The sequence below is a fragment of the Vombatus ursinus genome, unplaced genomic scaffold (genome assembly GCF_900497805.2).
Source record: "Vombatus ursinus unplaced genomic scaffold, bare-nosed wombat genome assembly UNPS02014818.1, whole genome shotgun sequence".
NCBI classification, from domain to species: Eukaryota; Metazoa; Chordata; class Mammalia; order Diprotodontia; family Vombatidae; genus Vombatus; species Vombatus ursinus.
In genome coordinates, this window is record NW_020954596.1 from 42,575,760 (window position 1) to 42,599,182 (window position 23,423).

Sequence of the window (23,423 nt, forward strand, 5' to 3'; positions counted from 1 at the left end):
CAAGGCACACTGTGATTTTCTGAGCCAGCTTTCACTGGTTCCCCTGCCCTTACTGAGGCACTTAGAGGGTCCTGGTGTTGGCGTTTGTCTTCCCTACCACCTGGGGTCCAGACTCTTCTCTTGGTTTGCTGAGGTGGAACTTTCAGCTAGCTTGCTGGGACATCTCCTGTTTTGTATTGCTCCCCCTCCTCCAGGGCAATTATACAAATTGCTCAAGCTAACTGGGCTACATGACTGCTGCACCCTGTCTTTCTGCTGTTTCAGCTGTTGCAGAGTTTTGTTTTTTTTTTTTTTCCTGGGGTAATATTTTCTGGGCTTTCAGAAGTTAATAAGGGACAGTGAGAGTGACTTACTTATTACTCTACCATCTTGACTTCTGGAAGTGGAACTACTTATTTCTTCTCAAATAAGCTTGCTTCCAAGCTCTCCCATGTCCTCATTTCCCATTATCTGTACTTTCATTCTAGTGTATGCTGGCAAATGTTTAACAGCAAGATCTGTGGAGGAAAAAAATATCAATGTGCAAGATACTTTTGTGTTTAATATGCATTAATATTTTCTCCATCTTTTTTTTTTAACTTAGACAATCAACAAAGCAATAAGGAAATAAAGGCAGCATTTGCAAATTTCTGAGGTACATATGCTGATACTGAAAATTTAACAATCAGCTTTTGGGAGATAGTTCATGGAGGTTCCAGCACAACAGTGTCACACTATCTTTCTCTGTATCTTTTTTTTTTTCCTTTTCTTCAGTTGATTATTATCATTTATCAGAACACAGACCTTTTGTGACACAAATACATTTTTTCACTCCTCTGTGACATGTTCACTTCCTTACATTATTGTCTCTGATTCTCTCTCTCTCTTTCTCTCTCTCTTTGATTCTCTCTCTCTCTGTCTCTCTCTCTCTCTCACACACACACACACACACACACACACACACACATATTTGCATACTTTCCAATACAATTTTTTTTCCAGCAACATCTAATTACCTCTAAACTACTGTAACTGAATTAGACTGGATTATAACTTGGTATATTCACTTCACTCTGGCTTCTCTATACAGGTTTGCTGATCTGATAGCAGGAACCAGGAACTTCTGCTCAGTCCCACCATTGATTATGGAGCAAATATTTTATCTAAGTCTGAACTTGTTACAATTTCTACAAAAAACCATGGTATTCAATGTACAATATTTTGCCATGATGTGCCAGTAAGCATATCTATGTATAGCATGTCATTAGCTAAAGTCATTAAGTGGAGATGAGGTATTATCTTCCACCTAGTTAAGTATTCTCTTATACTGTCAGGCCATTTAATGTGTTAGTTATTAGAGAAAATTAAAAAGGCACAAGATGATTTAGCACTAAAATTTATATTAGCCAGGCCATCTACTGTCAGACTTCCTCTCCCAGATCATTAATAATCATTTTATTTATTTTATATTTATTTGTATTTTTCTCATTTATTTTCTTAAATATGCAATCACCATATATGCCTCTAAGAATGGGCAAAACTTAAAGCCACAGAATAGATATTAATTAACAATCTTTAGGGTAGCCCATATTATACAATAAATACCTAAATTGTCAAATTAGCTTTATAAATATGAAGGGAAACACAAGCTAATATAAAATTTTATATATTTTAAGTTGGACTTCATGAAGATAAAATAATTACTAACATACTTCATCAGATGTTAACTTTTGTGAACATTATACACTGTAAAATAACAAGAGACTTTAATAATATTATACCTCATTTAATGCATGTGAAAGGCAGTCTGATCTAATGGATAGAGTCATGACTTTAGGTTCAAATCCTATCTCTAACCCTTATTAGCTTGTGGGCCTGGTTTATTCATTTGATTTCTATGTGCCTGAGGAAATGCCCTAAAATTTATCCACAAAGTCACTAATGGGTTACAAGCAAGTTTGCAATACTTGGGAAATCATTGATCCTTCTCTTAATCACATATTAATATGTGTAACTGTGATTTCTTTTAACAGTGCAAAGCATGAAACAAAAAGGTTATAGATATGAAGGAAAAGAAAGTGATATGATAAACTATTTCCATCATGTTGGGACTGCTTTACTTGTTTTCATCTCTCCAGATCTTTCATTGATTCAGGCATTTTAGCAATAAAACCTTCTTTCTGGAGGAAAATATAGCTGCTTTACCACTGAGATTGTTATGAACCAATTGATAAAACTTTACTTATGTTCTTTAGTCTTCCCCTCTCTACAAAATTAAAATGTGCTTAATATGTTTGTTTTCTTTATATGTGGTTGACATTATCTTTGCTTAACCTGGGACCATTTCAATTAAACTCTGCTTTCTCTCCCAAAAAGTTTCTTCTACTCAATTAATTATAAGTAATCCCTGTTTTGTTTTTACTGTATATGAATTTCACCAAACATTTGTTTCCATTGTTTTACTCGTAACTGCTGTCAATAGATGTTTACTTTCTATTCAGCTTTCTCTGGAATTCTTACTTGTCCCTTAGCTCTAGCAAATTTTACTTCATGACTAAGACTTGTCAGGTCATATTCATGACCTTTATCATTACTTCTATAGTCATTTTCATCTCTAATTCTGTGATTTTATGATCTTTTCTTAGATTATGATAAAGTGATAAGATCTTATTTAAATGTCTTCAAACTATCCAGGTCAAAAGTAAATCTTTAGTATCACTTTATATTTTGTTAAAATAATACCAAACATCCAAGTGCTTTTAAAGCTCCAAATTTTTGGTGCTGAGAAGAAAAATCTCAGGATTGTAAATTAAAATTTTCATTTTCCCCTCAGATGTTACAGGTCACAATTGAAATGAACATCAAATATAATGACCTGTTGCTACTCTTTAAAAAAAAAAGTATTTCATGGGTCATATAATGGAAAAAGCAATAACTCTAAAGTAAAAAGACACAGTTTCAAACCCTTTTTCTGTTCCTTACTACTTGTATGATCTTGGATAAAACACTTTATCTCCCTAGACCTCAGTTTTCTCATCTGTAAAGGGAGGGGACAAGACTAGATGTCCTCTCAGGTATCTTTCAGAGCTAGATTTCTATCTATGATCCCTATAATCCCTATAATTTAGTAAGATGTATTCTTTAAAACTATTCAAAGTACCTACCATATATATATATATAAATACAATTATAAGAGATTCTGTGATGGGTATACAGAGATAATCTTGGCCAATAATTTACTGAGTGCTTACATCAAATAAGGCATAAAGCAATGTGTGGCCACAAATTGCTCGCTTCTGGTGTTCCTTGTTTGTTCTGGAAGTATTTATTTGGTTTAAAAACAAAAGGGGATCACACTACTGAGGGTGTGATTTTTCAAATGCTCCTCTTTGTAGCTTAATTCTTTAAGGTAGAGGGCTCTCTGATGTGGAATGTCCCTCCATTTATAAAGCTCCTTAACTCAGATGTATCATTGCCATAGAGAATTGCTTAGGGGCACTGATAGCTTATTTTCCTGTGGTCACACAGTTAGCATACATCAAAAGCAAGATTGATTCTAGGTCTTCCTAAATCTAAGGTAAGCCTTCTATCCACTGTGTCATGCTCTTTATCTGGAGGGAAGTAATAAATAAGAACTAATTAAAGAACCTGACCTATGTGCCTGAGTATGTACTAGGAGCTAGAGAGATGATGACAAGAATGAAACAGTCCTTTTCCTAAAGAAGTTTATGTTCTATCAGGGAATGCCATATACATACATATAAATATATTCAAAAGACACAAAAATAAATTCAAGGTATTATACTGGGGGATACACTGGTAGCTGACCTGAAGACTTAACCATTCCTTCTGACTTATGTGTCTAAATCACTCTTCACTCATCACTCATCACTATATGAGGTAGCTAGGTGGTGCAATGTATCTAGAGTAAGAAACACCTAAGTTCAAATCCAGCCTCAGAAACAAGTTGTGTGATCCCAGATAAGCCTCAGTCTCTCTGTCTCAATTTCCTCAATTATAAAATGAGAATAATAATAGCACCTATATTTTAAGGTTGCTGTGAAGATTTAATGAAATAATATTTTTAAAGTACTTGCAGGAATAGTGGATATAGTGTTGGGCCTGGAGTCACAAAGACTGATTTTTCAGAATTAAAACCTGACCTCAGACACAGTAGCTTTGTGACCTTGGGTAAGTCACTTAATCTTCTTTGTTTCAGTTTCTTCATCTTTAGATGAGCTGGAAAAGGAAATGGCAAACCACTGAAATAACTTTGCTAAAACAACAATGAAAAAGTAACTCAAATGGGGTCATGAAGAATCAGACATGAATGAAAATGACTGAACAACAAAAAATGCTTGCACACCTTAAAGCTCTATATAAATGATGGTGATGATGATGATGAATCTTCCTCAATTTAAGTTTTTTGAGGACAGGGATTTTCTTTTTGCTTGTACCTATCCCTACTGCTTACCATAGTGCCAGTAATATAATAAGAGCTTATTGAATGCTTATTTATTTCTGGATTCATTCATTCATTCATTCATATTTTCATGAATAGGTAGCATTTGATCTGACCTTTGAAGGGAACTATGGAAACTAGAGAATGCCACAGTGGATGTCAAAAATAGAAAGTAAAAAACAATAATCCAGGCTCTTACATTTGTACTGTCTACTCTTATTTGCATTTATTATTTTCTTTCAATAGCATTGAAGATGCTATTGTTCTAAATTTTGTCCATAGTATAAAGCTCTCTTGTCCCAAAATCAGACATAGACATAGAAAGATAGAGTTTCATTGCATCATAGAATTAAGGCATCAAAATAAGCCTCATAGAACATCTAGTTTAGCTTCCACCCAAATCATGAATCCCATTTCTAACAAAGGGTCCTCCAACCTCCATTCAAAATACCTCTAGGGACAATTAGTACTACACAGTGCCTACTATATTTTGTCAGGCTCCAGCCACTCCACTTTTCTCCAAGCCTTCTATCTCCCATCACCAGATTCTCCTTTCTCCTCTTTCCAACCCCTCCCATAAATTTTAAACTCTATAACCATAATCAAATAAATAGCACCATTGTTTAAGGAAAGGATATGTCAGTCTGCTCCCCTATGTCTATATTAATCTTCCCTATGACATCACAAATGAATATATCACTCCCTGAACTGCACAGCACTTATAGAGGTTGTCTCCCTATATTAGAATATAAAGTCCTTGTGATTAGTTACTGGCTTATTTTGAAGTTCTATCCCCAACACTTAGCACAGTGCTTGGAACATATTAAACTTATAAAAGCATTTTCCATTTCCATCCAGAGGGAACTTGCTATCTCAAAAGGTATTTGACATTATTTTAGATAAGTTTCATTTACATTGACCTGAAACCTATTCCCTGTTATATTCTCTTTTTGTTTGTTTGTTTTGATTTGTTGTTGCTAGGCAATGGGGTTAAGTGACTTGCCCAGGGTCACACAGCTAGTAAATATCAAGTGTCTGGGGCCGGATTTGAACTCAGGTCCTCCTGACTTGGTGCTCTATCTACTGCACCATCTACCTGCCCCTCCCTGTTATATTCTATGCTGGCCGTACTTTCTCCTCTAGAACCAGAGATAAGTGTAATTCTTCCATACAGTAGCACTTCAATTTAATTCATTAAACATTTAAGTTCCTACTGCATGTATAGGTATTGGGAACATAAAATCCAAAATGAACTTTCCCCAGCCTTTAGGAAGCTTACATTTCATTATAGCATATACCTATCAATTGTCTTCAAAATTGTTCAGTATCCATCATGTCTTAGTGCCCACCATTGTGCAGAACCCATTATACATGCAAAAGATAGTATAAAGATCAGTGGGGGAGGATGGAAGACAGCAAAATTTCTCCACCATATATTCCATTTCTTGCCATCCTTACCTATCAAAATAGAAATCAGGCCTTAAAAACACAAGTACTGTCATATATAGGCATAGACTGGAAGAGAACTCAGATTGCTGGTAAGTTAATAATATTATTATCATTTTCCTGTTTCCTGACTTTCCTCAGATGACAGCCATTTTTTTCCCAGAAAATAGAGGTGGGAGTGAAACTGTAAGCAAGTTCATGTTTTTGTTTTTGTTCCTTATTGTATTGTAGAGGGACTTCTTTACTAAATAGATCCCCCTTTATTCTGAAAGCAGAGAAAGGTTACAAAGAAATGGATGAAATTTGGTTTATTTTCACAGTGCCAATTGAATTTGACGAATAGGAAAATAATGTTTTCAGGGCAGGGAAAGCAAATGTGAAGTCTGGAAAAGCTAATTTATAGAGATAACCCCCAAGATAAAGATGGTGGTATATAGGTGACATTTCTTCACTTTCAATTTTCCAAAATTTGATTATTACTTTGACTTTCATGATACAGTAAAATTATTCACAAGGTGTCTACAATTTGTGTTAGTGTTGCTAAGATCTAGGAAAGAAAAAAAAACTAATTATCATCCTGGCTTGATTTTACTGTTCACTTTTTTTTTTTGTATACACACACAAACATACACATACCCATTTCCTACTTTACTCAGTTTCCAAAATCCTTTTTTTCTACTTGGCTTCCACATCCTATAGCTATAGATCCACTTTCTTATATTCGCCAATCGCTAAACTCTTACTTGTCTATTGCAACTGAAATAAATGTAAGGAAGTTGCTTTTAAAAAAAAAGCTTAATTAAACATCATGCTTCAAAAGTTAATAGAGAATTGGATTTAGAATTAGAGGCTTTGGGTTAAAAATTCTGTTTTGTGTGTGTATAATTTATTTATATTAATGTATATTATTTTGATAATCTATAATACTATATATATTAAGTAATATTACTGTTCAGTTATGTCTGACTCTTACTGCATTGGAACTTTTCTTGGCAAAGATACTGGACTGTTTTTGTCATTTCTGTCTCCAATTCATTTTACAGATGAGAAGACTGAGGCAAACAGCGTTTTAAGTGGCTTTCCCAGGCTTACACAGCTAGTGAGTGTCTGTGGCCAAATTTAAATTCAGGAAGATGGGTCTTCCTGATTTGAGGCCCAGCATTCTATCCAGTGCACCATTTAGCTTCCTTATTAACATAAGTTTTCTATTAATTATATATTATATAATATAAGTCTCTTCTCTGAACTGAGTTTCCTAATTTTCACTCCCAGCTACAGAAGATGACAGTCATATTCCTTTCTATCCTGTCGCTTCTTTCCGAAAATGACACATTTTTCTTTGTGATATTTAGACCATGCTGCTGTGTACTCAAGGGAAAGATTAAAAAAAAAAGATTGATAGATAGATAGATTAAACATGATAGATATACATACATCTATGTATATACATATAATGAACAGCAATAATAATAATAGGAAACATTTATATGGTGCTGTAGGGTTTGCAAAACACTTTACAGATATCTAATTTGATCCATATGACAACCCCAGAGTTAGGTGGTGTTATCCCCACTTTATATATGAGTAAACTGAGGCAGACCAAAGTTAAATCAAGTTGGCTAAGGTCACACGTGACTTTATATGCTTATAGTTGTCAGCTGCGTAAACAGTAAATAGTAGTATTACAGTACTACTACAGGAAACTCAGCCTTCCTGTACCTTGCTCAGGCAACACATAATTAACTCTACCAAAGAGCCTGCTGAAGTTGTAGGTGAAAATTGTGATTTTATTGGTGAGAGAACACAAGCAAACAACATATTAGATGAGGTCAAGCATTAGTTATCATTAAGTGGAAAATAGGTGGGCACCAGAATTAAACATGTTGTTGATGTATCAAGCAGGTGAGGGAGAGCCAGAAATAGGCAACAAGTCTAGGGACCAGAAATATGGATTTGTAGTGAGAAATTACCCAACATCTATCAGGATCCCAGGGTAAAACTTCCACTTTCAGTCAAGAGTGGGTTGGTAGCTTTTCCCATTCCTTTATCTTTCTCATTACTTTCAGGTATTTGCATAGGTGGTACTTCCTGAAGGATGCCCTACCTCTCTTAGAAGCCTTAACTTCTTCAAAGAATAACCCAAGTTCTATGTCTTACTAGAGAACAGTATGCATCGTCCCACCCCCTGCCATCACCCACTTGTACTCTTGTTATTTTTAAACAGTTTTGTATAGAACTTTTTTATATGTTTTCCATTTCTGTGTAAAATATCTATATATTCTGTATCTCAGTTGTAGAATGTAAACTTCTAGAGGACTGGGACAGTTGGGTTTTTATGTCTCTGTTTTTGTTTTTCTAGTATCTAGCACCAGTGCCTTAAGTAAGCACTTTAAAAAAGTATTGAATTTGAATTTTAAAGGTCTGGAAGGCCTTCAGGGAGCCAGGTCCCCAGATAAGTTTGATCTTCTACATCCCCATTTGACTCATTTGTCTTACTTTTCTTTTAAACTCTAGCATGTAGGTTCACCAACTGCCTCCAGCATTGATCATCTTCTGCTTTAGCTGGACTGCTCTCCATTGGCTCAAATGGCTCTTACATTGCATCTGAGGTTTAGTGCATGGTCACTCCCTTTTTCCTTAGCTCTTTCTTCCAGCTTTCTCAGTTCTTTCATGCTAAATATTTTTCTTAATGTTGTCTCAGTTACAGCTTTCAAGCTAGTATGTTTAAACAATTTGAGACCTCAGTGTTTTAAAATCGATTTCCTTCATCCTTATCTCTAGATGTGGAATTCCACAAGCCAGGTGGGTTCTTTTCATCTATAACTCCTCCCATAACACATTCCACTACATGTATTTTGTCAGAGCATCTTGGTCTTCTCCATCAACTTGGCAGGGCTTATATCTCCATAGGCTAATAAGCCATGGACCTAGAGAAATAATCTTCTTGCCTTTAGCCTCTACACATTAGAAAGCCTCTCCCCTAGCTCACGTATATTTGTTCTTTATGGAGAGTGCTTCTCTGCTTCCCCTTCTATAAGATATATTAATTGAAATGATGGATATTTGTTCATTGCTGTGTTCCATGAATACCAGACACTCATAACCTTAGGAGGATCTGAGAGTGACAGGGTTATTTAACAAGATCTTCTTGGGGTAGTTAGTGTCCTATGGCAAATTCTTACTAGAGAGGGAGTATGAGTGTATTTATTCTTAACTTCCAGAAAGGAGACGCCTGAAGCCTTGAAGTCAAGTAGGGGAATAAATAACTCATAATTACCAGAGAGGTCCAGGCAGAAGGGCAAATGGGAGACTGATTCTACAATTCCAAAGAATTAGATAAGAAGGCAATTTGTGACACAAGACAATTGGAGGGAGGTCAGGAATCTACCAGACAGAAGCAAATTGTGGCCCTGCCTCCTCTGATTCTTACAGGAGAACTTCTTTAAACCCTCAGAGCAGGTGGACACCTGCCAAATTTCATTAAAACACAATGATAGGTCATATGTCCTTCTTTGATTTGCAAATCACCATTTTTAAAATTACCCATTATCTATATCTTCTTAATCTGATTCTCTTTTTCCTAACCTTTATCCAAGTTATTCTCTAGTTATAGCATAGATTGAAAGGCACTGTGATGTAACTGATAGAAAGCCAGACTCAGTCAGGAAGTCCTAGGTTCAAGTCCTGCTTATAAACCAGACTGGCTACATAGTCCTGGGAAAGTCATTTAATCTTTAACAATTCTAGACAACTTTCTAAAGGGAGTTAACAATGTATTGACAAGTAGTTTTCAAGCCTCTGTGAGGACATCTCCAGGAAGGGAGAACCTAAAAGGGAAGCGGGCTACCTCAGGAACAAATGGCAATGTTTTCATACCCCTCAGAATGCAATTGTGCATATTTTTCTTGATCTTTTCATCTTGACCTTAAAGGTTGATGTTTCTTTAAGATCTAAGGCATTTCTGGGACCCAACTTCACTCCCTTTGCTCATCTTATCACCTCTTCTTCCAGCTTCTAGTTGTCCATTTAGGCTAATAACCCCCATCTAAATATAATCTTGGCATATGTAAAAGTGGCAATTGATAGAATTGCAAGTGAGTATTCCTGTAATGTGCATTCATGTGGGTGTGCGGGGTAGGAATAGGGGTATATGTGTGCACACATATGTGTATATGTGTATAAATACACACACATTCAAAGGATACCTGTACAAAATCTGAATCAGAAATCTCTTAAGAAGGCTAACACGTCCTGCTAATTGGAAGGAAATTAAGATTCCCTTGAGGTACCCAGTCAAGTCATACTTCATCAAAATGACCACTGAAGCAAATTTCCCCTCATATGGGTTTAATAAAATATAAATTTTGATTTTTTTTCCTTCCTACACATCAAGAGAACAAGGGCAATTATGCCTTTCGGTAAAAATTCTCTAACCCAAGTAGACAAATTGATCCATGAACTTACAGTTATTGGTTTCACAGGCAAATTTGACAAGAACATTATCTTATTTTTTGCCATGGTCACATAATGCTTGAGCTATAGCTAAATTTCATTTGGATGAGCAGATCTCAGAAAAGTATGCTGCTTTCTCCCAAAAGTCTCAAGTTCCATTGTTTGTAAAACCATGGGCTTTTATGAAATTTGTTCTCTTAGATCTGCCTGTTACAAATCTCTTGTTATGTTATTTTGTTTTCTTGGGGACTATTTTTGGCCATGTGTTGTCAGAGAAACCAAAAGAAATTCATTTTTTGCAAAATACAAAAATATGATCATTATTAATCAGCATTAATTTCTATATAGCAACATAACTTGTCATATGATTTCCTGTATTCTTATAAATATGTATACATATGTGTATGTGTAAATACATATGTCGATATACATATATGCTCATGTATATCTACCTATATATTTATTTATTTATTTATTTAACTAAACTTTGAAATAATCCCTAAACGGTGTATTGGATAGAGTATTGGACTTGAAGTTACAAAAAACTGAGTTTGCTTCCTGTCTCAAACTATTCGTTATCTGGAAGCGTACAGACTGGACAAGTTGGTCTCCAAGGTAATTTTCAGTTCCAAAATAATCTTATTCTAGTACTCTGTGTGCATACCCATAGCCCATACTTCAACTAATCAAAGTATTTTCCATTTACCCTATAAGATCTTTGTTATAGAGTATTAGCCTTTCTATTTAGTCCCTTAACGCATAATGACAAGTTTATTTCACACTCTTAAGATCACACTCTTCCTCCGGCCTAAGAAGTCCATTTTTATTTCCTATCTCTCTGGTGGTTTTTAATCCTTCCTTCTACTCCACTCCTGATCATTTAGTATGTGATTTCATGCATGCCATTTAAATACTTTCAAACTGTTTCCTAACCTAAAAATGGGGATAACACTGAATTATTTCTTCAGCTTTATTGTAAAAGCAAAATGAAACAAGGTACATGCAGAAATTTTAAAAATCATATATCTATATATCAACATTCAACTCACCCTCCCAGAGCAAGGCACACTTTCTCTGAGGATTCCAAGGGCATTACCAAGGAATAATAGATGATTTTTTCTACTCCTCTCAACTAAAGTCCTCATTCTGGCATGTTCTCCCCCATGTTAATGACCAGTGGTAAATACCACAGTTATATTTAACCAATTAATATCAACTCACTTTTGAAATGGGATATTTACTACAGAAATAATAATAATAATAATAATAATAATAAACAGAAGCATAAACATCTCTCTAACACTTGGGTTCACATTCCTCCCATACCACCTAAAGGAGAGTTACCTTAGACTTAACAGAGTTTATGCTCTGTTAGATAGCATTTGCCCCAACAAGTTCATTTCCAAATGTAGCATTGCCAATGACTGAATGAATTTGTATTTCTGCTACTGCTTATTTGGACCAGGGGTGTCCCTAGGGACTTTAATTTTTGCTATCTGGCTTCTGTCATATCCTACAATGGACCCTACTCCAAGACTTCTAGTAGATCCCTCTCCTAACTTTTCAAAACTCACAAGGTTGTAGCCAAATCCTAAATTCTTCACCTAAAATCAGGAAAGAATAGATACAATACAGATAGAAACAACAAGGGGTCCATGAATCCACAGGCTACCTTACATCCTCAGGGAGGGAGGGATAGAAGCAGCATTTAATAAGCACCAGCTGCATACCAGAGACTGTACTAGGTGCTTTACAAATGTTACCTCACTTGATCCTCATACAAACCCTGAGTGGTAGGTCTGAGGGTTCTCACTCCACTGTAGACTCAGTCCTTCTTTGTCCCCTTACTTGACCACAGTCAGGCAGAAAAGAGATCAAATCAAAGGCCTTCCTTTTGCTGTTTAATGTCTTTTGAATGCACACTAGTTCTGGCTGTATGGTGAATAAAAAGTTTGTATACTTACCACATATTTGGCAGTCCATAACTAGCTACAGAGCATCTAAGTATGCTCTAGATCAGGGACCAGGATATTTCTATACATGTCATCTTTTAATTCAAGAGGCAGGCTTCTCAGCTTCATCCACATGGGATATTTGCGGCTAACCCCTCATATATCTCTTTCTACGTGCATTTGCACATATTTACTTGTATACCTACATGTAAAAATATACATTCACATTAAACCCTATTTTATATATATGCATATGAACACATATATAGACATATATACATGTGTATACACACATATCATATATATAAAGGTCAAAATCACAAAGACTGAAATTCTTAGGGAAGGATCATGGAAAATATAAAGAAAAAGATGGTCCTTAAAAAATGAGAAAAATAATAAAATCTAATACTTTTAATATGCATATATATAACTATAATAATTATACAATAAGATAAATCTCATATTGTAATATAAAGAATCTATTTATTAAATGGTGATATAATAATGATATAACATTAAATATTTCCTATTATTTAATGTTTGTTATTTTTCATGATTTAAGGCCTAGCTTCTTTTTGATCTCTTCCCTGATAATTCCAAACTTGCTCATCCTGTGTTTTTTTGACTTAAGTATGACACAGCTTAATCCTCTGTTACACATTTTCTTGCTCCAAAATTGTTTTTCATTTGGGTAAATTTTCTTCTCGGAAAAATTACATTCTTCATAAGGATGGAAATCAGAATTTTATCTTTTCTTTAAGGTATAGTTACAACTTCACTTGGTCCATAAAGCCTTCCCTAAACTATCTAGGGTATACTTTTCCTCCTCTGAATTCTTATAGCATTTATATGTCTAAATGAGAGATATTGACAAAACGTATATATTACATATTATGTATAATAAGTCAGTAACTTTAGGTTGTTATTTTTACTTATGTATGAACTATATCCATAATCAGACTGTAACTTGAGAACAGGGACCACATGTTATATTTTTAAAGTCCCCAAAACACAATTTCCTAAAGATTTGTGTGTGGTATATTCTCAATAATTGTTGAAAGTATTGATTAGTTGATTGACATACTGGAAGGAATCATGTAGACAAGAAGATGACACATGATTCATAGATTTTTGCTACATAGAAGGAAAACATTAAATTAAGTTTATAATTCTTTTAAATGACTTTCTTTTGTTCATCCTTAAATCAAGTTGAAACATTACTAAGAAACAACAAGAATTTCCTTTCCAAGAAATATTATGGGAAGGGGGCAAAGTACATATGATAATTCCACTTTATAGCACTCATTAGGTTTTGGTTTTAGCTTTTGTGCTTTTTCTCTAGAGATATATTTACTTCAGAAGTATTACCGGGGTAGCAGGCAATTTTGGTGAATTTCACCCAAGACATTAAAAATCTTATTGAAACTATTCTAGGAAATGCTGGAACAGAGGTCATTTAACTTAGAGACTTAACTCATCCTCTAGTGTGGAGTCACTTTTAGATATTCCAGTATGTTGTCATATCTGTCTTGAATTTTTACTGTTCTAGTTGATTCTGCCCCCAGGTATCTGAATCTATATACCTTAGATATCATGGAAGTGTGTAATTATGGCTTTGAAAGTAAAAATCTAAGCTGAAATACTATCTATCAAATGAGTGCATTGACATGCCACTCATAATAAATGTTGCTAAGGCATTTTCATCTATATACATTTAATAATTGAAAAACTCGAATGAAGTGGGATGGAATTGTTCAAATGCAAAGCTCAAGCCTTATCTAAAAGAAAGAAATGTAAAAAGAAGGGAAGACTTTCATGAAGGAGAATTCTGAAGCTGTGCATAACCTTTCATTCAGATCACACTGTGAGTCAAAAAGGAGGTAGACACTGAATGTTGGAAAAAGAAAGAGAAAGTGTTTTTCTTAACTTGAAACAACCAATGTGGTAAAATGGATATTTGAATCAAGATTAACAATAATCAACAAACATTATACAAGAGTCACTGGAAACACAAATGAAAAATGAAATAGTCCCTATCCTGAAGATTACATTATATCAGGGAAGGCAACATCACAACTCTGGGCTGAGTCTATAATTCAAAAACTGTCAAGTACACTCTGAGACAGTTACACCAATATCTACCCTAATAATAGCTCATTTTCTTATTCATTCTCCAAAGGTTGAAAGAGAATCTAGTGGATACTCTGGTGGGTACACTAAGAAATTATGAAAATTACAGAAATTTTAGCTCTAATTGGCTTGGTTCTTATCCCAGAATACATTATGGAAATCTGTTCTTCAATGGACTAGATATCCCTCTCTCAATTTCAAGCCGTGAATTTGTACTCTTGGACAATACCACTGTAAATAGCCCTGTAATTTATTAGTGGTATCAAGTAAAACAAAAATTCAGGTAAACATTCCCTGGGACATAGATGCTATTGTTATCAATTCTCTCTCTCTCTCTCTCTCTCTCTCTCCATATATATGTGTGTATGTATTTATGTGTGTGTGTATACATATATATATGTATATGATGTATATGAAATGGTGTCTCACCCTTAAAAATCACTTTCTGTAAAGCTAGTAAGACTTAGATTGTGTATATAAGGTTATTAAAATTCTTTTTCTTTCTATAAACATTTTTAAAGAAAGGAAGCAACCCAGGTTCTCATGAACCTTCTAAGATCTGAAAATCTCTTTAAGTAGATAAACTTTCTGTTATTCAGATGTCTTATTTTTTTCAATCAATAGACATAAATATTATTCATGTCCCCTACATTAAGTAAGGATGTAAAATCTATTTATCTTGTACCTGAAAATTGTAAGAGCACTCTTTTGGAAATTTCTGCTTGATGCGTCATAATATAACTTTATTAAATGTATGCTAATGTATATTATTAAGTATTTTCAGTCATTCTAAATAACCCTACTATCTAAAGCATCTTTGGAAGCTTTCAGAATACTCTAATGAACTGTTGGGGAAATTGTGTTGTAGACATAGTCACAATAGAGCTAGAAGGAGCCTTAGAAACAATCTGGTTCAACCCCTTCATTTTACAGATGAGAAGAACCTTGGAGTCATGAGTGAGGTCACACAGATAATTAGGCTGGTATTGTGAGATTTAAATTCAGGGCATCTGTAAAATGAGCTGGAGAAGGAAATGGCAAACCGTTGCAGTGTATTTGCCAAGAAAACTCCAATTGGGATCACAAAGAGACAGACATGACTAAAAATGACTGAGTTATGGCAGTTAGTGAGGAAGTACACCATTTTGTTCTTTTTTATTTGAGTGTTCTTGCCAACCGGTCCCTAATATGCTGTAGTGTGTTTCAAAAATGTAACATATTTGAAAAGTGTGCAGTCTTTTAATATATTTTCATTTATTTCATTAAACACTTTAACTGATTTTTTAAAAAATTTAACAGTCATGAACTTGGGGAAGGAGTCCAGGCTGAGGTACGGCCAAGAAGTTCCAGGGAGAGAACACCAAGTCGCCTGCTGCCCGAGCAAGAAAGGCCTAGGTCAAAGTATCAGCTGATGCCAAAGCGGTAGCAGGAACTGGAGGACGCCTATTCGAAGGATGATGACAAACACGTCGTGAGGAAGGAGCAGAGGAAGAAGGAGAAGGAGAAGCGCCGTCTAGAGCACCTGGAAAGGAAGACAAAGAATTGCAGAGGTGCTGGAAGAAGACGCCAAGCTGAAGGGGAAGTCGCCCAAGCCCCTGACCCCCGGCAAAGTGACTGGGGCCCAGGTAGAGGAGATGCTCTGAAGAGGCCAGAGAGAGTGAGGAGACAGTGGACAAACCAAAAAGTCAACTTGAAGCACCCTTGGAGGAGGACGTCAACCGCCACGTCCCCGAGAAGGGGAGCGTGGAAGCCAGAACCATGGAAGATGCCGTGGCTGTTAATGACGACTCTGACCGCCACGCTGAGAGCCGCATGAAAGCTGCTTTTACTACCTTTGAGGAGCTGCACCTGCCAAAACTGAACAAGGAGAACCTGAGCATGCGTCTCTCCCAGCTGAAACAGCCGCTGAAGGAGTGGATGAGGTCCCCTGACAACCCCATGAACCAGCGGAGCATGGTCTACTATGCCCAGAATAGACCTTGGGAAATGGAAACAGGCAGGGGAAGAGAGGGGACCCAACCCAGCCTGCACCACTGGGTCTCAGGCCCTCAGATTTAGGATTTGGGGGGATGGGGAAGAACAATCCCAGATACAAACAGTGGAATTTTTTAAAACACATTTCCGTCCCCTGTTTTCAGCACTACTGATTAAAAGAATAGTCACCTCTTTAAAAACATTCTTTTTTTTTTTTTAATTTTGAGTTCCATATTCTCTTTCTCCCTCCCACCACTCTTCTACCCCAATTAGAAGGCAAATAATACATGGATTGTATATACGAATCACACAAAACATATTTCCATATTAGCTATGTTGAAAAAAGAAAACACATGCAAAAAAAAAAGAAAGATAAAAAAAATTTTAAAAAATGAGGAGTATGCTTCAATAAGCACTCAGAGTCCTTTAGTTCTCTCTCTCAAAGTGGTTAGCATTTTTCACCAAGGGTCCTTTGGAATTTTCTTGCATCTTTGTTTTGGTCAGAATAGCTCTTTTTCATAGCTGATTATCCTTAAAAATTTGGCTCACTTCACTTTGAATCAGTTTGTATGAGTCTCTCCAGATTTTCTGGAATCATCATGCTAGTTTCTTATACCACAAAATTATTCCATTATGATCATATACCACAACTTGTTCAGTCATTCCCTCAATTGACAGACACGCTTTCGATTTTCACTTCTTTGACACTGAAAAGAAAGTTGCTATAAATATTCTTGTACAAATATTTTGGTTCCCCTTTTCTTTTATCTTTTCGGGACAGAGATTTGGTAGTGGTATTGATGAATTAAAATGTATGCTCAGTTTTATAACCCTTTGGTTGTAGTTACAAATGGTTCTGTAGAATGGTTGAACTAATTCATAACTCTACCAACAATGCATTAATTTCCCAATTGTTTCCAAATCCCTCCCAGCATTTGTCACTTTCCTGTTCTATCATGATAGCCAATCTGACAGGCATGATGTGATATTTAAGAGTTGTTTTAATTTACATTTCTCTAATCAATAATGATTTATAGCATTTTTCATGTTACTATTGATAACTTTGATTTCTTCTATAAATTCCTTGTTCATATCATCTTACCATTTATCAGTAAAAAGAAATAATCCTTTTATATATATAAATTTGGCTTCGTTCATGCAAAACCTTTTTAATTTCATGTAGTGAAAATCATTCATTTTACTTCCTTTCATTCTTTCAATCTCATTTGATCAAATATTCTTCCCATATCCATACATCTTACAGGTAATCTTTTTCATTAGCCTATAATTTGCTCATGATGTCACCATTTATTAAGAAATGATCTATCCATTTTGCCCTTATCTTGATATATGGGATGAGGTATTGGTCTAAACCTAGTTCCTTCCAAACTTCTTTCCAGTTTTCCCAGCAGTTTTTGACAAATGGTGACTCCTTATCTCTAAAGCTTGGATCTTTGGCCTATCAAACACTAAATAACTATGGTCATTTATTACTGTGCATTTTGTACCTAATCTATTCCTTTTATACACTAGTCTATTTTTTAAACCCATACCATATTACTTTCAAGATTACTACATTTGATATAAATTGAATCTGATACAACTAGTCAGCCCTCCTTCAATTTTTTTTTATTTATTCCCTTGATATTCTTGACTTTTTGTTCTTCCAAAGAAATTTTACTATTTTTTTCTAAATCTACAAAATAATTATTGGTAGTTTGGCATGTCACTGAATAAGTACATTAAAGTAGGTAGAAGTATAATGTATAATATGTTGGATCGGCATACCCATGAAAAAATAATATTTCTCCAATTATTTGGATTTATTTTATTTGTGTGGAGTGTTTGTCATGTTCATAAAGTCCTTGGATTGCCATGGAATGTAGAGTCCCAATTATTTTGTATTTTCTGCAATTATTTTGAATAGAATTTCTCTTTCTATATCTTGCTGCTGGATTTTGTGTAATATAGAGAATTATTGTTGATTCATATTTTTTCTTTTTTTTTACATTTTATAATTGTGCTAAAGCTGTTAATTATTTCAACTAGTTTTTTTTTGTTTTTTTTTTAGTTTTTCACCAGGTTTCTCTTGGTATACCATCATTTAATCAGCAGAGAATGATAGTTTTGTTTCCTCATTGCCCATTTTTATTCCTCCAATTTCATTTTCTTTTCTTATTATTACAGCTAACATTTCTAATACAATAATGACTAATAGTGGTGACAATGGACAAACTTGCTTCACAACTCATATTATTGGAATAGCTTAAAGTTCATCCCCATTGTAAATAATGCTTGCTTCTGCTTTTAAATAGATACTATTTATCATTTTCAGAAAAGTTCCATTGTTTCCTATATTTTCTAATGTTTTTAATAGAAATGGGTGTTGTATTTTGTCAAAAGCTTTTTCCTCTATCTAATAATCTAATCCTATGACATTTGTTTCCATATTTACAAGGTCAATTATGCATATTTCTTGTTGTTCAGTCATTTCAGTTATGTCCAACATTTAGTGATCCAATTCGGGTTTTTTTCTTGACAAAGATACTGGGGTGGTCTACCATCTCCTTCTCCAGGTCACTTTACAAATAAGGAACTGAGGCAAACAAAGTAACTTGCCCAGCTAGTAAGTGTCTGAGTCCAGATTTAAATTCATGAAGATGCGTCTTCCTGATTCTAAACTCATTGCTGCATCCCCTAGGACACCCAACTTATGCCTATAGATTATGGTTATAAATTATATTATGAACTAATAAATGCTAATAGATTTCCTAATATTGAATCAGTCCTGGATTCCTGTAATATATTGTTATAATCTCTTTGCTAGAATTTTATTTAAATAATTCACATCAATAGGCAATAAGGAAATAGATGTTCTAGAGTAGGTTATATAGTATTAAAATTACTTCTTTCTTAAATGTTTAGTATGAATCACTTGTATATCCAGATGTTTGTGAAGATTTTTTTCTCATAGAGTTCATTTGTGACTTTTTTCAATTTATTGTCGGTTTTCATGGCATGTAATTGGCAAAATCACCGCTAAAGGTTGATTTAATTTAATCTTAATTGATGGTGAATTCTCCCTTTTCATTTTCTAGATTGGTAATTTGGTTTTTTTCTTTCTTTTTAAAATAATATTAAAATGGTTTCTTTATTTTTATTGTTTTTTCATAATCTCCTAGGTTTATCTATTAGGTTTTTTTTACTTTTAATTTTATTAATCTCCCTTTTGAGATTTCTGTTTTGTTGTTTAATTGAATATTTTTATTTTTTTCATTTTCTAGTTTTTTAATTGCATGCTCTATTCATTGATCTGTTTTTTCTCTTTTACTAATTTATTTGTTTAGATATATAAATTTATGGGAAGCTTTAGCTGCATCCCATAAACTTTGAAATGTTGTCTTATTGTTATCATTTTCTTTAATGAAATTATTGATTGTTTCTATGATTTATTCCTTGCTCCCCTCATTCTTTAGGATTATATTATTTAGCTTTCAATTAGTTTTAAATCTATTCTTTCATGTTTTTTTAATTGAAGATAATTTTCATAGCATTATTTTCTGAAAAGGGTGCATATAATATTTCTATTTTTCATCATTTAGTTGTGAAGTTTTAATGCCCTAATAAATGATCAATTTTTTTGAAAGTGTTGCAAACAGCTGAGAAAAAGACATACTTTCTATTACCATTCAAATTTCACCAGAGGTATGTCATATTTACTTTTCTAAGATTCTATTTATTCCCTTAACTTCTTCCTTATTTATTTAATGATCAGATTTATCTAGTTCTGAAAGAGAAAATTTAAGATACCCACCTGTATAGTTTCAACATCTATTTCTTATTATAATTCATTTAATTTTTCTTTCAAGAATTTTAATGTTATGCTACTGTGTATGTGTGTATGTGTGTATGTATATAGTATTGTTATTACTTTATCATCTATAGTACTTTTTAGCAAGATGTTTCCTGTCTTACATCTTTTAATTAGGTCTATTTTTGCTTTTGCTGTGTCTAAGATCATGATTGTTGCCCGTGCTTTTTTTTAAATTCACCTAAATTTTAGTTGAATCAGCTCAATCCCCTTAATTTATACTCTGTGTGCATCTCTGTGTTTCAAGTATGTTTCAAGTATATTCTTATAAAGAATATGTTATTGGATTCTGGCTTTAATCTATTCTGCCATTCATTTGGGTCAGTTCTTTCAATTCTCATTCACAGTTATGATTACTAACTGTTCATTTCTCTTTGTCCTGTTTTCTTCTGTTTATCCTTGTCTTTCTTATTGTTTTTCCTCTACTGTCTGTTTTGCTTCTTACTACTGCCTTCTTTAATCTGACTTCCCTTTCATCACTCCCATTTCTCTTATCCTTTTCACCTCCTACTTCCCTATTAAGATAGTTTTGTATATCTAATTGTGTATGTGTTTTCCTCTTTGTACCAATTTTGAGTGAGGTTGAAGTATTAGCTACCTCCCCAACATTTTTCCCCCCACTGTGAAAACACTTCCTTGTGTTCTCTTTTGGGACAGATAATTTTCCCCATTTTTCGTCTCCTTTCCTTCCCCTTTCTCACTCATCCATTTTTTTTTACATCATCCCAATAGAATAAACTCCCTCCTGTGCCTTCTGTCTATGTATAGTCTTTTTAATTCACCTGTTTAATGATAAAGTTCTTAAAAGTTACATAAATCATCTTCCCCCAAAGAAATATAAAGAGTTTAATATTACTAATTTCCCTATGATTTCTCTTTTATATTTACTTTTTATGTGCTTCTTGTGTCTTGATTTTGAAAGTCAAAATTTATATTCAGCTCTGATCTTTTCATCAGAAATTGTTGAAAGTCCTCTACTTCATAGATACACAGTTTTCCCTTCAAGGATTGTAATCACATTTGTTGAGTAGGTTATGATAGGTTAAAATCCTAGATCATTTGCCTTCTGGAATATCATTTTCCAATTGCTTCTGCTAATATGGCATCTGCTAGATTTTGTATTATTGTAGGTCTATGATATTTGAATGTTTTCTTTCTGGCTGCTTTAAATATTTCTCTTTGATCTTGGAGCTCTGAAATTTAACTATAATATTCCCAGAGGTTTTCTTTTGAAACCTCTTTCAGGTAGTGATTGGTGGATTTTTTTTCAATTTGTATTTTACCCTCTGGTTCTAGGATATCAGGAGAGGTAAAATTTCTCAAATATCAAGGCACTTACAATTTCTTGAAATATCATGTGTAGACTCTTTCTTTGATTATGGCTTCTACGTAGTGCAAAAATTCTTAAATTATCTCTCTTCAATCTATTTTCCAGGTCAGTTGTTTTTCCAATGAAATATTTCACATTTTCTTCTATTTTTTTTCATTCTTTTGACTGGTTGTTTATGTTTTATGGAGTAATTAGCTTCCACTTGCTAAATTCTATTTTTAATTTGTTATTTTAATTTCCCAATTACATATAAAATAATTTTAACATTCTTTTTCAAATTTTTAGTTTCAAATTATTTTCTTCTCTCCTATACCTCTCCATTGAGAAGGCAAATTATTTGCCACAGTTATACATGTGTGGTCATGCAAAACACCTTTCCATGTAATTCATGCTGTGAAATAAAACAGACAAAAATGACCAAGAAAAATAAAGAAAGTAAAGAATAAACATAGTCTATCTACATTCAGATGCCACCAGTTTTTTTTCTGGAGATGGACAGCAACTTTCATAAAAGTACTTCAAAACTGTCTTAGATTATTGTATTGCTGAGAATAACTCTTGCTGTTTACAATATTCTCTTGGTTCTGCTAATTTCTCTATTCATTATTTCATGCAAGTCTTTACAGGGTATTCTGAGAGCATCCTGCTCCCCATTTCTTACAGCACAATAATATTTCATCACAATCATATGCAACAATTTCTTCAGTCATTCCCCATTTGATGGACTTCTGCTCAGTTTCCAATTTTTGTTACTACTAAAAAAGCTGCTATAAATATTTTTGTATATATAGATTATTTTCCTTTTTGTTTTATCTCTTAGGAGTACAGACCTATTAGTGGAATTGCTAGATCAAAGGGTATGCACTATATGATTTCCCTTTAAGCATAGTTGCAATTTGTTCTCCAGAATGGTTGAATCAGTGCACAACTTCATAAATGGTGCATTAATGTTTTAATTGTCCCTTATCTCCTCTAATCTTTATTACTTTCCTTTTCTGTCATATAATCCAATCTGATAGATATGTGGTGGTAGTGCAGTTCTTTTAATTCACATTGCTCTAATCAATGCTGATTTAAAGCATTTTTTTATGCTATACATAACTTTGATTACTTCGTCTGAAAACTGCCTGTTCATATCCTTTCACCATTTATCAAGTGAGGAATAGTGCTTATTTCTATAAATTTGACCTAGTTTTCTGTATATTTGAGAAGACAAGGAGTTGTTTTCTTCAGTGAACCTTTGTACCTTTTTTGAATTTGGCTAATTCTTCTGTTTATGAAGTTATTTTCATCAGTGAATTTTTGTGCCTCTTTTTACCATTCAGCCATTTTTAATAAGTTTTTTTGTTCAGCATTTTTCTGCTTCTTTTATTAAGCTGTTTATTGTCTTTTTATAATTTTCTTGTATCCTTTAAATATCTTACCTAATTTTTCCACTTTCATTCTCACTTAATTTTCAAAGTCATTTTTGGCCTCTCTAGGAATTCTTGTTGGGTTTGTTCCTAATTCATATTTTTCCCCTTTGATGCATTGCTTTTAGTGGGTTTGACTTCTTTCTGTTCTGAGTTTTTGACTTGATCTTAATTGTCACCATAGGAGCTTTTTATGGTCATTTTCTTTTTTGTTGTTGTTTGCTCATTTTTTCATCCTATTTCTTGACTTCAAATTTATGTTAAATATTAAGGGATGGAGAGCAACTGTCCCAAACTTCAGACTTTTTCATCCTGCTATTTTCAGAGCTACTTTTGTGAGTGTAAAAATTTTTGGTACTTCCAAGGTGGTGAGATATGGGGAAATGTGTGGTTATTGCTCTTATGGTCTTTCTGG

The 23,423-nt window shown here is 33.9% G+C and overlaps 1 pseudogene; it reads left to right on the top strand.

Annotated features, from left to right (window-relative positions):
* The window catches only part of LOC114023797, a 71,072-nt pseudogene extending 54,593 nt beyond the window's left edge, over positions 1–16,479 (top strand).
* The last annotated feature ends 6,944 nt before the right edge of the window (positions 16,480–23,423 follow it).